Source organism: Pipra filicauda, unplaced genomic scaffold (assembly GCF_003945595.2).
Source record: "Pipra filicauda isolate LSUMZ 115617 unplaced genomic scaffold, ASM394559v2 scaffold44_size3831614_pilon, whole genome shotgun sequence".
Lineage (NCBI taxonomy): Eukaryota > Metazoa > Chordata > Aves > Passeriformes > Pipridae > Pipra > Pipra filicauda.
In genome coordinates this window covers 3,446,466-3,461,078 of record NW_024104587.1, presented here as the reverse complement: position 1 = coordinate 3,461,078, position 14,613 = coordinate 3,446,466, and the positions used below count along the sequence as shown (strand labels likewise).

General features: G+C 39.2%; 1 long non-coding RNA gene across 2 annotated transcripts in view; it reads right to left on the bottom strand.

Moving 5' to 3' along the window:
* The window catches only part of LOC113987308, a 226,652-nt gene extending 212,960 nt beyond the window's left edge, over window positions 1-13,692 (bottom strand). For both annotated transcript variants that reach the window (XR_005565284.1, XR_003540488.2), the window contains exon 1: window positions 13,565-13,692. This is a non-coding gene — a long non-coding RNA (uncharacterized LOC113987308). The remainder of the gene's footprint in view (window positions 1-13,564) is intronic.
* Between the last annotated feature and the right edge of the window lie 921 nt (window positions 13,693-14,613).

Genomic DNA, 14,613 nt, shown 5'->3' with positions numbered 1-14,613 from the left:
TCATGGATTTTGTCATGTCATTGCTTAAATTTCACAGACATCGGTATGTATCTGCTGAATTGGATGGGAAGGACTTCAAGGCAAAAAGGGATAATGTCATCCTTGTGGCATCCCGTACAAGGTCAGAAAGGCAAAGATGTCAGAGCCCAATTGTGCAACAAATGGTGTGAGTGATGTTACCTGTGTGTCACAGGATCAGCCTCATACTCCTTTGAGGACGCACCTGCACCACACAACAGCGTGTGCCAGAGAGACACCCAATGGTTTGAGCTCCTTCTGGGACTGAAAAAAGTACAGTCACATATAAAGGCAGATAGCTACAACACCTACGCTAATTTGCTGTTAAGAGGCAGAACTAATGAACGTGTTGCTGTTGCAGCCACGCTGAGCTGGCGTCTCTGACCGTGCTGTGAGGACACGTGGCACTCTCGGGGCTCGGCAGGCTGTGCGATGCACGGTGCCGAGCTCGGCGTGTGCCCCTGGCAGGGAACGAGCTGAGCCTCACAGAAATATCATGGCAGTCTGGTCTATCCACAAGCTGTCTCCTCCAGCCCACTGATAAACCCATCAATTTAAAAATGAAGAGCAGGAGCTCGGTAAGAGTTCATATTTTAGACAGCTTAATGAGAAACTGTTGGAGGTCAGAGTGACATTAATCCCCGACAACACAGGGATAGACTTGGAAGCGCCTGGAAACTTTCTCCAGCCCCCACTCCACAACATATTTAAGCTTGGGCTCACCTAGAAGCATTACAGCTGTCTTATTCATACACTTCATATGGAGCATGGGAGAATACGTGCCTTTAAAAAAAAAAAAGAAAGCACTGTCTGGGATCTAAAGGGACAGATAAACCAATATGTTTATTTTTTATTTGCTTGTGACATTCTAAAGGTTTGGGAGCTGTGAAATTCTGAGTCTGGAAACCGTTCCGCAGCGCTGTTTTGTGTGCTGATTTGATTTGTACAAGGATCAGCCTGAGACAGGTCATGGAGAGCAAATCACTTTAGTAAGCTAAACAGTAGTAATAATTTTAAGTGCTATTTTCCCCTTGAGATTAATTTTATTTTCTAATATAACCAGAGGCCAGTCAGAGAAAGAGGAGAAGAGAATGACATTTGCCTGGACCCTAAAAGAAAGCTTAATGATGGAGAGGGGGGTTCAAAGATAATGGGAAATGGGGAAAGGCAACTGTAATAACACAGGAAGACTTTACATTTATGGAGGATGAAATTCACCCTTATGTACAGGGCTAGGACAAGGATCATAAACTTTAAATGTTTACCCAGCGCAGGGGTGGATTTCACCCCTGATTACTTGTCTGTCCTCCAAGTGAGCACACACACAACTGAGCAAAATAGACCCATAGCCCAGGATAAGTCTCTCAGAGTAGCTAACACAAAGCTATTTCTATTTTATGCACAAATAAACAGTGTCAAAGATGTACTAGATAACAAAGATTACCTTAAGATGACAGTTGAGAGGTGTGAGTATAAAGGGAGAAGAAGAAAAGTGATATGTAATCAAACAAACCAAGAAAAGTATCAGGAATGTCCTTGCTTCTCTATGACATGTTACCTGGATGAACTAGGAAGCTCCTCACAGTCTTTCCCTGGTCACTAAAAAGCAGCCTATTCCCAGTATCCCCCATAAAACCTGACTTCTCCAGACAAAAAGAACAGTGACTGACGCTTGGGTGTAACAGCTCAGTTGTATTCATTCTCCGTGTGCTTCTCCATTTCTGCAGGATGCATTTTCACATTTTAGTTTCTTCATAATGTCTTACCCGTGCCCATTTACTACTTCCCTTATAAACACAGACACTTCCTCAAAACATTCCTTAAATCCATTGTCTGTCAGCACTGTCATAAAACCTGCTCAAGGGTTGATTAATAATTTGTGGAAAAATCTTACAGCCATCATAGACTGTGTGGCCCTACAGGCACAGTTATAACCAAATGGAGAATTTCATATCAAGAATTCCTATATTTCCTGTATTTAGGAGTCCTCTAATTTGTATGGCATCAGCTTCCAAGACAGCTAATGAAAAACTTTTAGTAGCTTCTGTGGGGCATGAGTTGTGTTCTTTTAGAAAAAACAGTGACGTTAAGTTAATCGATACCCTCTGCAAATTGATGCTGATTTTGGCAAAATGCTGAATGAGAAGAGCAAAGATTAGGATTACTTTTTAAAAGGTAATATTACTTTTTAAAAGGCAGTATTTTATTTCTAAGTTTCTTTCACTTTTCCTTAGATATTGAAGCTGAAAAATGCAGAATAGAAAATGTAAAATTTTAGGGAATTAAATTCAAGACTTTTTTTTACTTGTAGGGAAAAAAGCCAAAACAGCAACATGTATCACAAACTAGGGCTTCCAGTTGAGAAGGAAGTAGCTTTAACTTTTATTTTTAAGAAATAAACCCACAAAATATTTATATCAGCTTGAAACTCAAAATATAAACCCAACGTAACTGATGGACCAAAAGCTTTTTGCACACTCAGCTTCTGAGTTACATCATCCGAAACTCCCTCTGGATTGTCCATAAGGCGGCACAACCACGGAGGATTAAATGTTAATCAAACACTAACTACAGTTTTAATCTTAAACTGTAAGGCACTTAAACATGAAAAACTTCCTATATGCAAGTAGTTCTTTTGAGTTCAAAGCATTTACTTTACCTATATGAAGTTATTTACATGCACAAGTGTTTGTAGATTCAAGGCCTATAACCCTAAAAGCACAATAATGTTTTCAATAGTTCCTCTTGAGGTACTTCATGGAAGCAGTTTACTCTAGCAAGGAAAGGAGTTTCTAAGTATCTATCTTTTTAACTAGTGTTCTTCATCCAGCCTCTCTCTGATTCTTCACAACTCACCAGATTTAAAAATACAGTATTTTCTACAACTGTTTTACTGGAGATGCAAAGCATATGGTAAATTTTGAGTAAACTGTGCGCCCTTCCCTAGAGAAAATACATTTAAAAATAAACCTGCTACAGAGTCTAAAAAAAAAGCATCACATTTACAACATACAACTAAGTCACTGCTCTACAATACAAAAAATTAAGACAGCTCGAGGAAGTACAACTTTCCAAAGCAAACGAGGGGAATAATAGGGAATTGGAGCAACAGAAATCTAAAAATCAAATTGGCATTGCTGGCATTAAAATTTTCCTCCATTAAAGTCTTTTACTGTCAGCTTTCCCTTCATGTTTATTCTCCAAATTGTTTTTCTTGCACCCAAAATGGACAGTCTGTCTCACTTAGGAGCTGATTCGGTGACTGGATCTACAAGGATGCACATCTGCATTGTTGTGAAGCCCAGTTCTTTTCCGATATAAAATGCTCCATAGATGGCAATTTTTTCCACTGTTACTAAATATAATGAGTTCTGGAGTGGAACTTGGCAGCTTCTTAGCATTGTACAGCAATTACCAGGAAGAAGTGAAGAACACCATCATTTCCAAATGAAAGAATAGGGAATTAGATGAGCATAATGTAGTTCTCCATTGGAATAAGGATGGGACACTGGAATTCTATAGCATCTTTTTTACATGTACAAATGGGCTCTTCTGAATTTCAGAGATGCTCGAAGCAGCATAAATAGACTTTTGCCAAGTAAAAATCAGCCGGTCCCTGAACTGAAGTCAAAGGAGTTTCCAGTACCTGAAGAAAAGACTCTCTATTTCTTGTCATAAATATCCTGTTCAGATTTGGAGAGCACGTTTTGAAGAGGGAAATAGAACAGAGCTGATCCTACCAAATAAATAAAGTAAAATATATTGCACCAGCCATTTAGATTGCCCCCAAAGCAACTCCTTTCTTCTTTTCTCCTGAGCTTGAGCCTACATGAGAAAAGAGTGACCTCTCATTAATACCCTCCTTACAGACTGCTTATTGTTTTTACTTGTTTTATTTCCTTGCACTTGGAAATAGAAGCAATAAATTTCCAGGGAAATGAAACTCACTTATCAGATTTTCCAAGCATCAAGTTTCATATTAGGAAAGTAAAAAAAAAATAAAAATAAAAAAAATCATTCTAAGGGGACTCAATACAGCTGTAAACCAATATGTGGAAGCTCTATCAGAGAATAAACTCTCCTGGTAGACTTGCTGTTTATCAGCCTCAGTCAGAATTTCAGTCAGAAATTTTCTTGAAAGGGCCAACAAATTTACAGAGCAAGTATTTAGTGATTCACAATTCAGATCCCTCAAATCAAATCAATGCAGCTGACATTTAACAAGATCAAATATTGTCCATGTCAGAAACAAAATGTGGATGGGCAGTGATTGTCCTTCACAAAACATCTTTACCAGCTTAATCGCCTGGGCATTCAGATTTTATTTTTCTTCCAATAACCTTTTTGTTTTGTTTTGTTTGTTTTTTTTTTTTTTAAATCTAATATGCTGATGAGAAAACAGGAATAAGAAATTTCTCAGTTAAAAAAGTTCTGTTCACTCCTCAAAACTATTTTAAATTTTTTTCTTGTTTTCTAGTGGACAGATATTTTCCCTAATGCTATTTCACTAATCACTGCCCAGCTCTCTTTCTCAATATCCTTTCAACTGACCTTGCTGAGATTTGAGCTTGCAGAGAGACTGGGACAGGATCAGACTGACAGAGAAAATCTTGGACCAGGTTCTACCACCAGTTATAGCATTATAAATCAAGATTAATACCACAAAATTTGGTGCAATGAGTCTAGAATTAAATCCCTCCAGCAGGAACTTAGTTCACACAGAGAAATCCTCCCACAGGGATAAATATTGATGTTGGGTGCAGAGCAAGGCTATTTCAAACCACTGGCCAAAGTGAAAGAAATTTAGAGGCCTTTTAGAAACATTTTAGAAGGCCGTGTCTGGCACAAAAAATTCCTGTTGCTTGTGTTTATGTACAATCCGACGCAGCGACACAGAACAAGAGAACGAAAGAGGTTGTCGAATGTCCGAGCGCAGCGCAGGCAGGAGCACAGGGGAGCAGGCAGGGATGAAGGCAGGGATGCAGGGAGGGATGCAGGCTGGGTCACCTCTGCCAGCAGCTTTGCCTCCAGCACTTTATTCCCTGACAGCCAGGACTGACCGGGCTCCTGCCTGCGAGCAGCTCTTCCAGACTGTCAGACGAGCCTTAAATACTACATCAAAGTTACTGTTAGATTTCAATGAGGAGACACTTCAGTGTGTCCCAATCATGCCTTAATCTTTTAGTGCTGGTTCTTCTCTCTCTCTTAAGGATCCTGCTGGTTTTTTCCCTCTCCCCAAGAGCTCTAACCGAGCCAAAGCAAGCATTGCTAAGCCATCAAAACAAGCCTGAGCAAAATAATCCCTCTTTTTTTCCTGGTGACTACCACGAGGAGGCACTGCAGCCTGCTTTATGGAAGGATTTTTTTTTTTTTAATTATAAAAAAAAAAAAAAAAAGAAAAGAAAAGAAAAAAAAAGAGGCAGGAAAGAAAGAGAAGAGGGAGGAAAAAAAAAAAAAGAACCAACCACCCTGGTGAAGTGTCTATTCGACACCAGCACGGCTCTGGTGTCATTCCCTATTTAATGGCTGTCAGTGAGGGGGAAAGACAACGTGGTGGGTAATTAAAACCAAATTGCAGGCAGGAGATGACTGCAGAAGGATGATATTGTCATTAATACTGATTTAACATGCACCTGGGTAAGGTGAGAGAGTGCAGCTAGGGAAATCGCAAAGGCACCGGGGTTGCCTAATTTAAAGATGTAGGGTTTCTAGCCGAAGCATGTTTAAAACCTGAATAAAACCATCATATTATGACAGCAAATATAAAACTGACACAAATGTGCTACACATGTCTGTTAAAAAGCAAAAAACTCTTCAGCTCTGTGTTCACAGCAAAGCAATCGCTGCGTCCTCTCTGAAGTTCAAAAGTATTTTTTTTTTAAAGGTTTTTTGTTGGGTTCTCTCATATCTTGGTTTCTAATGTGTTCAGCGCTTCCTATGCTTTTACAAAGCTGACTGACAAGAAGGGAGCTTTGTTAGATGGATAGGGGGGAAAAAAAAAACCACTGAAAAATCCAGTCTGTCTCACAGAAAAAAATTCTGCTCCATTAATATTTCAGTGAGTAAAGATCCCCCACCTCAAATTTAGTGCAGGGCTGTAGTGCAATTCATTTGTGAAGAAAGGAAACTGTGGACTAGCTACTGAGAGAGGAGATAAAACAAGGAAAGTTTGTTAATGATAACACGTTGCAGACTACAGAGTTTTGTGTAGTTCAAGCTCTGCCTGGGTTCATTCCCAAGGCTGAATCCCAGATCCGGTAGGGCTGGGAAAAGCTTGTTGCCTGATCAGCATACTGTTAAATGCAATGTAAATCAGCAGCTCTTAATTATAAATCCAACTACGGGACTTTTTCTTAATGAAACAACAGAGTTCAATGCTCTGAAAATATTTTTAGGACACCTAAAGGTGAAAAAGTAAATTTTACAATACCTGTACTCCTCCTCTACCTTTTCCTTTCTTTTTTTTTTCAAGAATTCAGTCTCTGGACATCACATCAAGTTCAAATAACTGAAGGGGGGGGTTGCAGCCTTCATAGGCAACATATTGCTATACAGGAAAATGTTCCAACTACAGCTGAAATCAGGGTACTAACTGACAAATCTCCTTTTGGTTTAATCGTAAATGAAATGTGTGTGTTATGGAAATTACCATCTTTTTTGCCTTACTCTTAAAAACTGAGTCATTATAGAAGTCATGAAGATATACACACGTTCCACAGAGAAAGCATATTCAAAGGCTAGACTTCAAAAGCAAAAAAAAAAAAATAAAGGCAAAATAAAAATAAAGGCAAAGATAAAAGAGCTCAGGTAGAGAAAAAAAAGGTGACAGGTCCTGACCCAAAGCCTGTTGAAATCCATAGTGAAGTTCTGGAAATTCGGTAGGCTTGATCAAACTCATCACAAACATTATTATGACAGGATTTCAATTTCTCTCTGTTTCATTTTCCCTCTTGCAAGAATCTGAAAGGTGCAATTAGACTTTTAATTAAATTGCAGAAACGTTTGTCACCTGCTTCTGATGATTTGTACAATCTTTTACAATTCAAAATCACCTGTGAATTAAATACTCCTCTTCCTCTCCCCACACTCAAACCTGCAAACAGGGACTATTAAGCTGTCCCTCTCCTTGGGGGTGGCTGGTTCTGGGGACAGAAGCGAGATTGCGACGTTTGCTGGCGGGAGAGAGTTCAGAAAACGCACATTTTCAGAGGGTGCTGCAAAAGGAGTTAAGCTCCGGGTCAGATCATACTCAGACACCTTGAAAGGTAGGTGTCAAGTATGTTGAATTCACAAAACCACATAAAAGCAGGGTGAGGAATGACAGATGTAAAGCTAAAGGACCACGATGCCTGCCCGTGGCGCGGGCTCGGTGCCTGGCTGTGCCACGACACGGCACCAGCCCCGGTGTCACCGGTCCCCTGCTCCTTCCTGCAAAACAGCGATGACAATTCACCATCTTACTGGGGGGCAGCAAAGATAAAGCCATCGCTCTCTGGAAAGCACTCAGATTTCGTGACAAGGGAGGCAGTGGAAGGACCCAGGCAGGCAGGTGCTGTTTCTCCCCGGGCTGGACGCAGAACAGACAAGCTGCTAGAAAAGACTGGCAGGAAAACACAAGATCTGCCGAAGTCAGTGTGAGTTTCACTGACTTGTACTGAATAGACTTGGAAAGCAGCTTCGGTATCAACAGTTTCTAAATTAAAACCTGCTTAGGTGATCGTCAGATCATGCACTTGCTTGCCTGTTTCACTCAAGTATCTTTTTTTCCCATATTCTAAAAACTGGAACTCCAGTGACACTCACAAACAACATATGTTGGTCGGATGAACATAACATCAGCTTTTTTTTTTTTTTCTTGTGTGTCTGTGTATGAATATTTTATGGCTCAGTATTTTCCAGATCCAAGATCAGAATTCAGCTATCAATTTTCTGGACCCTGACACTCCATTTTCCTAATTGATAGTAATTTAAAAATCAAGTGACTTATTTGCAGTCTACTTTCTTAAGAAAAAAAGGAAGCAGACATCTTTATAATAGCTGCCTAGAGAAATGTCATGACAAATTACAGCATAGATCAGAAATACTACTTAGCAAAGAGCTTAATACAAGCAGCTTAATACATAAATATGAAAAACTAGAAGCAGGATAAAAAAAAAATAGAATCCTAATCTCTTTTGCTCAACTTTGAAATCTCTAAGGCCCATATCCTAAAAAACCTCAGTGCTTTATTTTACTATCACAAGGAGCCCTCCTTAAGTTAGTAACTCTAAGACAGTACGTGCATAAATATTCTCTGTGATAAGACCTAAAGTACATTTTGTCGTTGGAAATATTGGTTGCATTTTCCCCTTCCTGTTCCTTCTTTTCTATCACTTATAAAATACATATTCTGTTATGATTTCATCTATCTAAATAGAAGGATTCAGATAAACTACTTCCACTACTGCATCAAAGCATGATTTAAACGTTTGGATATCAATCAATTAAATTCTCCTTTTCACTTTGAAAAACTTGCCAGAGGAATAACTTTCTTTCCATATTAGTTGTTTAGGACTTATAGGGATTTTCTCCATATTCAGGTTCCTATAAAAAGACCTGTCCAAGGACAGTTCATTTTGAAATTTTTATTTATACATAAAATAAATCATGTTGCGATTTGATTATTTAGTCATGATTTTGTTAAGAGCGCCTCAAGTACTTTCTTTTTGACATGAGGTGAAACCATAAGAGCCTCTAATGTTTTTTATGTTCAGTCCACTCTGAATTCAGAGAAAAAAAATCCAAATGTAACTGAGTCGCTTTCCAAATCTCTGTCATCTCTGCACTTACAAACAAAGGGGGTTATATTCAATAAGCTCTGTGCTAACAAGGCTTCAGGTACCAGCAAAAAGTTGTGTGTTCATCAAGTATCCCCACGAAAGGAAGTGATCAGTCTTCAAAGCAATTGATAATTCATGGACAGAAAACAACAATGCTCAACCCAATAAAAGCAGCTCTTCTGCAGTGAGTTGGAAATCTGACCCCGTTCCCAATAGCTGACTGCAATAAAGCACAGAAAATCATAAAGCAACTACCTGACACTTAATACTGGGCTATTATTAGAAAACTATTTTCCTGTGGAAAAGAGAAAAAAAAAATCATTTTCTTGTACTGCTACAAGAAAAAGGCAAATAACATCCTTTTCACCTTTTAAAAATACTAATGCCTCTATATTGAGTTTATTTGCAGTTGAAGTAAGAAATACACTGGACAAATCTTCCCTAGGTGCAAAGTGATATTGCTCTGTGGGCTTCAGTGTAGCTATTTTCATTTATTCTAGGTCTGGACCTGGCAGAGGAATTTTTTAATTTTTTTTTTTTTTCCTTTTCCCCAGAAAGGTAACAGCTGCCAGCAGCAAACCCAGAAACATCCAGTTTCTGTTATATTTTGCTTTCAGATGAAATGGAATGTCTTCAGGGAACCCAGAGGCATGCTAATGAGACAGGTTCAATGGAGATAGACATACTGAGCCAGCACCTTAGCCCCTGGTCTGGTTACCCTGCGCTGCTGAGCCACGGCACAGCGGCTGGAGAGTTGCCCTGAGGAGGGCATGGGAGGATTTCCATTGCATAGGGATTCTTGCTTATGAACTTTCATTAACACAGGGTTAATTTCTAAGGACACTGAAGAGTCAAAATGTCTTGCAATTGTTCCAGGACTGCTACAAAGAGCCATTTTTGTAAAAAAAAAAAAAAAAAATTATTTGGATTCACGCAAATGTATTTTGTTTGCAAAGAGGAATACTGAATGTTAGACTTGTTTTAACTCAGCAAATACTGTAATATTAATGTATTCACTGAGTGGATTAGGAAATTTATCTTGTAATTTGTTGCTGCTACTAGTTGTCATTTTTGATTCCTGGAAAAATGAAATAAGATTTAACTTCAAAAAGTTCTTCTTTATTATCTAATTAAATAAAGGTGGCAGATTAATTGACTAATTGGTGCTCATGTATAGATGGAGACATATGGAAAGGATTTAAGATTAGACATATGGAAAGGATTTCTAAGATCTGTAAGACTGTGAGCAGCATTTTATCAGATGTTTTGTATACAACACGTGACCTGCACAAAATGCTGCATTCAGCATATACGCCAGATTCATAAATGGGTAGATATGAAATTCAGCCTCATGGACATATTCACAATCAGCAAAGACGCAGACTAGTAATTCCATTTTGGACACAAACTCAGCAACAAGGAGGAATCCTGAATACATGCTAAAATGCCATAATAAATAGTGATTTCTAAATTATTTTGGGGGGGACAGATTCTACCATTCCTACTGAGTTATATACAAACTCATGAAAAATACCCATTCAAGAGCATAAAAGTGCCAGACTCTGAGTAAGACCTCAGTTGGCTGAGTTTAATGTACACACAGAAAAAGGATGGAAGATGTTGGGATGTAAGGCCACTCCATTCCAGTATTAACTCACAGGGAGATGGTCTAGACAACGGAACTCAACGCCACAATGTACACACAGAGCCAACAGACACAACCACGCTCGCAGCAAAGAAAGAAAAAGACCGAGTCGGACAAGCCTTGCAAGAGAAAAACAGTTTTGTTCTGTCAGGTTAATGGGTTGCAATATCCCTGCCACATCTGCAATGGTTTTGGAGGATTTATACCTGTAGTGAAGCAAACGATGACCGCATTGCATTATCGTCTTTCAAATAAATACAATATATTCTTGAAATACTGCTTTGGTCAAGTGCCTGGGATTCTTGTTCAACTCCAGCAAAGATTTTGGCTTCAACTCAGAATTGTAAGGCCTATTTGGAAATTATAATAGAGAAACTTGCTGCAAGAAGAAACGTGGATTCTTTCACCCCCAATAGAAAAAAAAAAAAGTCTATGTCATCGCTACCCTGAAAATGACATTTGAACTTGGGATTTGACTAAATACAGTGATGAAATCTTGAAGCTCTTTAAGCATTTATCACCTAGAGAACTGTTCAAAGAGGCCAAATCAGGAAAAATGGCACTCAGTGGAAAGCTACCACATAGAAAAAGGAATATTTTTTCTTAAATATAGGTAGAAAGCAGCTGTCACACGACAGCTAAATGGAGGTACCAGTGTGGGAAGAGGTGGGCTCTCTGACTGCACTAAGAAGCCTTATTTACATTTTTCAAAATTCCTGACACAAAATAGGAATTTCCTCCATTCATAATCTCAGACCAGTCATATCTTAATTCTGGAATTAGCAGCCTTTCTTATAGCCCCATGCCAGTACCCCTAAGAAGTTTAGCATGCCATGATACCAAAACAATTAATTTTTCAGCTCCTAGTGCAAATGGCCCACAAATAAGGAATTATTTGAAGATAATGATTCAGTTTATCCTCTGGAAAGTGGGTACCCTATTATTCTGACTGTACCTTCCCCTGCTTACTTAACCCAACTGGAATATTAACTCTTAGTCAAAACATGTCCACACACTCACAGTGCCCACAAATAATGATTAAGGAATTTGAAGATACTGATACTTTCCGTCGATTTACTTTTCTGGAAATAGCAAAATACCACAGTTTGTCAAAGTTAAAAGCCTTAACTCTTCTTAATCCTAACCATAACCTTAGCCCAGCCCCAGACCCTGACTCAAAGAGGCCTGGGAACCCAGCGCTGCCCGCAAATCAAAAAGAATAATTCCTTCAAAGCTCGTGATGCTTTGCTCTTGTTTTATCTCCAGGAATTTGTGAAGTCTCACACTCATCTTGGCTGCTATCTCCCTGTTTTTTCTAACTCACAGCCTCACCCCAGCTTAAAGCAGACAAGGACATCAGGTTTCCCCCGCAGAAACTGGAACATACCACAGCCTGTCACACTGGACACTTCTCCTGACCCTAACCCTAACTCTAACCTAACTAAGCTTGGGAACTGAAGACAGACTCCCAGATTAGTCACGCTTTTTGTTCACCTTTCTGAAAGTTGCAAAAGACCACTGCCCCTCCTGCACTACAGACCCCACTTTTCCAAACCTGAATCTTATTCCTAACCTTAGGTGGGCATGGGAAACATCTGCCAGCCTCCAGCACAGAATGGGAAAGCAGAAAGCAGACAAAACATGGAGTTTCAAGCCAGGATGCCCAAAGCAGTGCTGATTATGGCAAACATTTTATTAAAAGCATCTCAAGTGGTATATTAAATAATTTAGTACTTCTTACTTTAAGAAATCTAAGAAAACGTGTATAAACCAGTCTCATAAAAACCCAATTTTATGTAGTGAACAGTTTGTGCCAAATTCCTTATGGTTAGTGGGAGTATAAAACATCTCAAAATGCTATGAGGGACTGCAACAGGCAAAATACATTAAAAAACACACTAATAATACCGATAATAATTTCTGCTTAATACTTATATAAGAACTAAATGGGGAATATATATTGGCAAATCTTCTTATTTTTGAAAGGTTATAACCCAGTCTTCATGTTCATTTTTACGATAACCCCAAATTTCCTACTCAATCCTACACTTAAAACAAGAGAGAAGTGAAAGATTGAATCAAGACTCGGTGAGTTCAGAAAAACACTGTAAACATTAAAATAAGAATTAATAATGCCTGAGAAGATCTTAAAACCTGCTGACAGACCCATGTTTCCCACATTCAGATATGTCTCTGTGTGTTGTTTCCAAATGTGAGCTTTAACTAAGCGTGTCAGGTACCAACTCATATTTTTCCTATTTTCCATCACATGCATCAGCCAGTTCTTTTCTCTAACAAAGGAACCACAAATTGTCACGGAGGTGATTCACCAGAAATACGTCTCAAAGATGAGTTCAATGTAAAAAAAAAAAAAAAAAAAAAAAAAAAGAAAACATTTGAAAAGCACAACTATCCCTCTTTTACTTGTGGTTTCTGATTTTGCAGATCTCTGTGTTTTCCTGCAATCCCACCCAGGTTGCCCATTCCCAATTTACAGGGCCCGCACGCCTTTCCATGCACCAGCTGCAGCAACTGAAAGTAATTATCACTCCAGACACAATAAGGTGTTAAAGGTAGTGGCGAGCATTTTGTGCAAAAAGAAAAAAAAATTAGGAAGAAGGGAACCTGATGAAAGGAGATTAGTGTCTGTTAGTCTTTTGGAGAGGAACGGGGAAAGCAAAGAGGGGGAGCAAAATAATAAATAACCCGATCCTTAGGGAATACTTGCATATGTAGCAGACAATGAAATAAAAGTTTTCTTTGAAGAGCGAGTTCCTTTTTGGATGAAGTAAGCGGCACCAAAATGAAATCACAGAGTTATGTTACAGTTGATGTATAACTGATCAAAAGAGCGACAGGATGGAGTTATGAGAACAGAGACTGAGAAAAACGGAATTAAAACAAAACATACTTCGAAAAATAACCTACAGAACTCAGGGAATGGGAATAGCCACTGACAGAGAGCTCACAGAGGCTGTACCTTAGGAGCAGCCTAACAGCCCGTTCAATACCTGTCCTGAACTTCTTTTGGGAGGTGGGAGGGAAAGAGAAGAGAAGGCACGCACGGGAGGGAAGATCTTACTGGAAAAGTTGTCAGAGGCAAGGCGAGGAGGGCAGGGAAGAATACGAGCTCGCTCCCAGAAACGGCAGAGAGGTCGGATCCGTTCTGGCTCTCTGTTTCTTTCCAGGGGATCTAATTTGCAGTGAAGCCCCTGGGAGTCCTGTCACCGGCACTAGTAGGAATGAGATCACAGCCTGAGTATTTGTTCTACATTTTCCAAGAAAGTAGATTTTAGCACGGCAAAGGACTCACATAAGGATTTCTGTCAATAACTAAGGTATGCTGAGAAATGCTACTGTAGGGAAGGGATTTTTTTAGCTCTGTTATATTTCTACAAGGGGTACAGGTTTATTTATTTATATAGGTAATAGCTGCTCATTCTGATCCTACTTTCACCAGTGTTTTCTCTGAATTAATTCCACTGATGATTTAATGCCTGCTGAATTGCTAGCGGGGGTATTCCCCAGCCTTTCCAGTCAGCTCTGCTACGGGGTCGGCTCTGCTACAGGGCAATGTCCAGCAGCTATAGGTGAAATTGGTGATTACCCCTTCAGATGGCACAACAGCACCTAGAATACAGGCTGTAATCAAGAATATTCAGTCTTTACAGTGTGTAAATCCACACTCTAGCTGTCTACCCGCTAATTCTGCAAGAAGTTCTAGATGCTGATCAGTCTCCTCCTTATTAAGTGAAGCACGAGTAGAATCAGACACAGAGCAATGTGAAGTATTTCCAAAGAAATTGCACCCAACTCGCCTGCTTTGTTAGAAGCTTCCAATTCAACAGAACTCAAAGCTAAAAAATAAAAAATAAAAAAATTACAGTCCATGGAGCATTCAAAGCAAGGACTGGCTTGTACGGCCGTAAACTAAAGTACGTGTTTTCATACGGATTTTCTGCATTTGAATAGTTCTGATTTCAAGCTACACAAACCTTTCCACTTGTCTTTTGTACTGGAGATTTTTGAATGCTATAAAATCCCTAGCTTTGGAAATGTGACCAGTTACAAATTTAAGTGAAGAGTTGTGATTTGGTTTGGGTTTTGTTCACAAATCTCTGCAAACCAAAT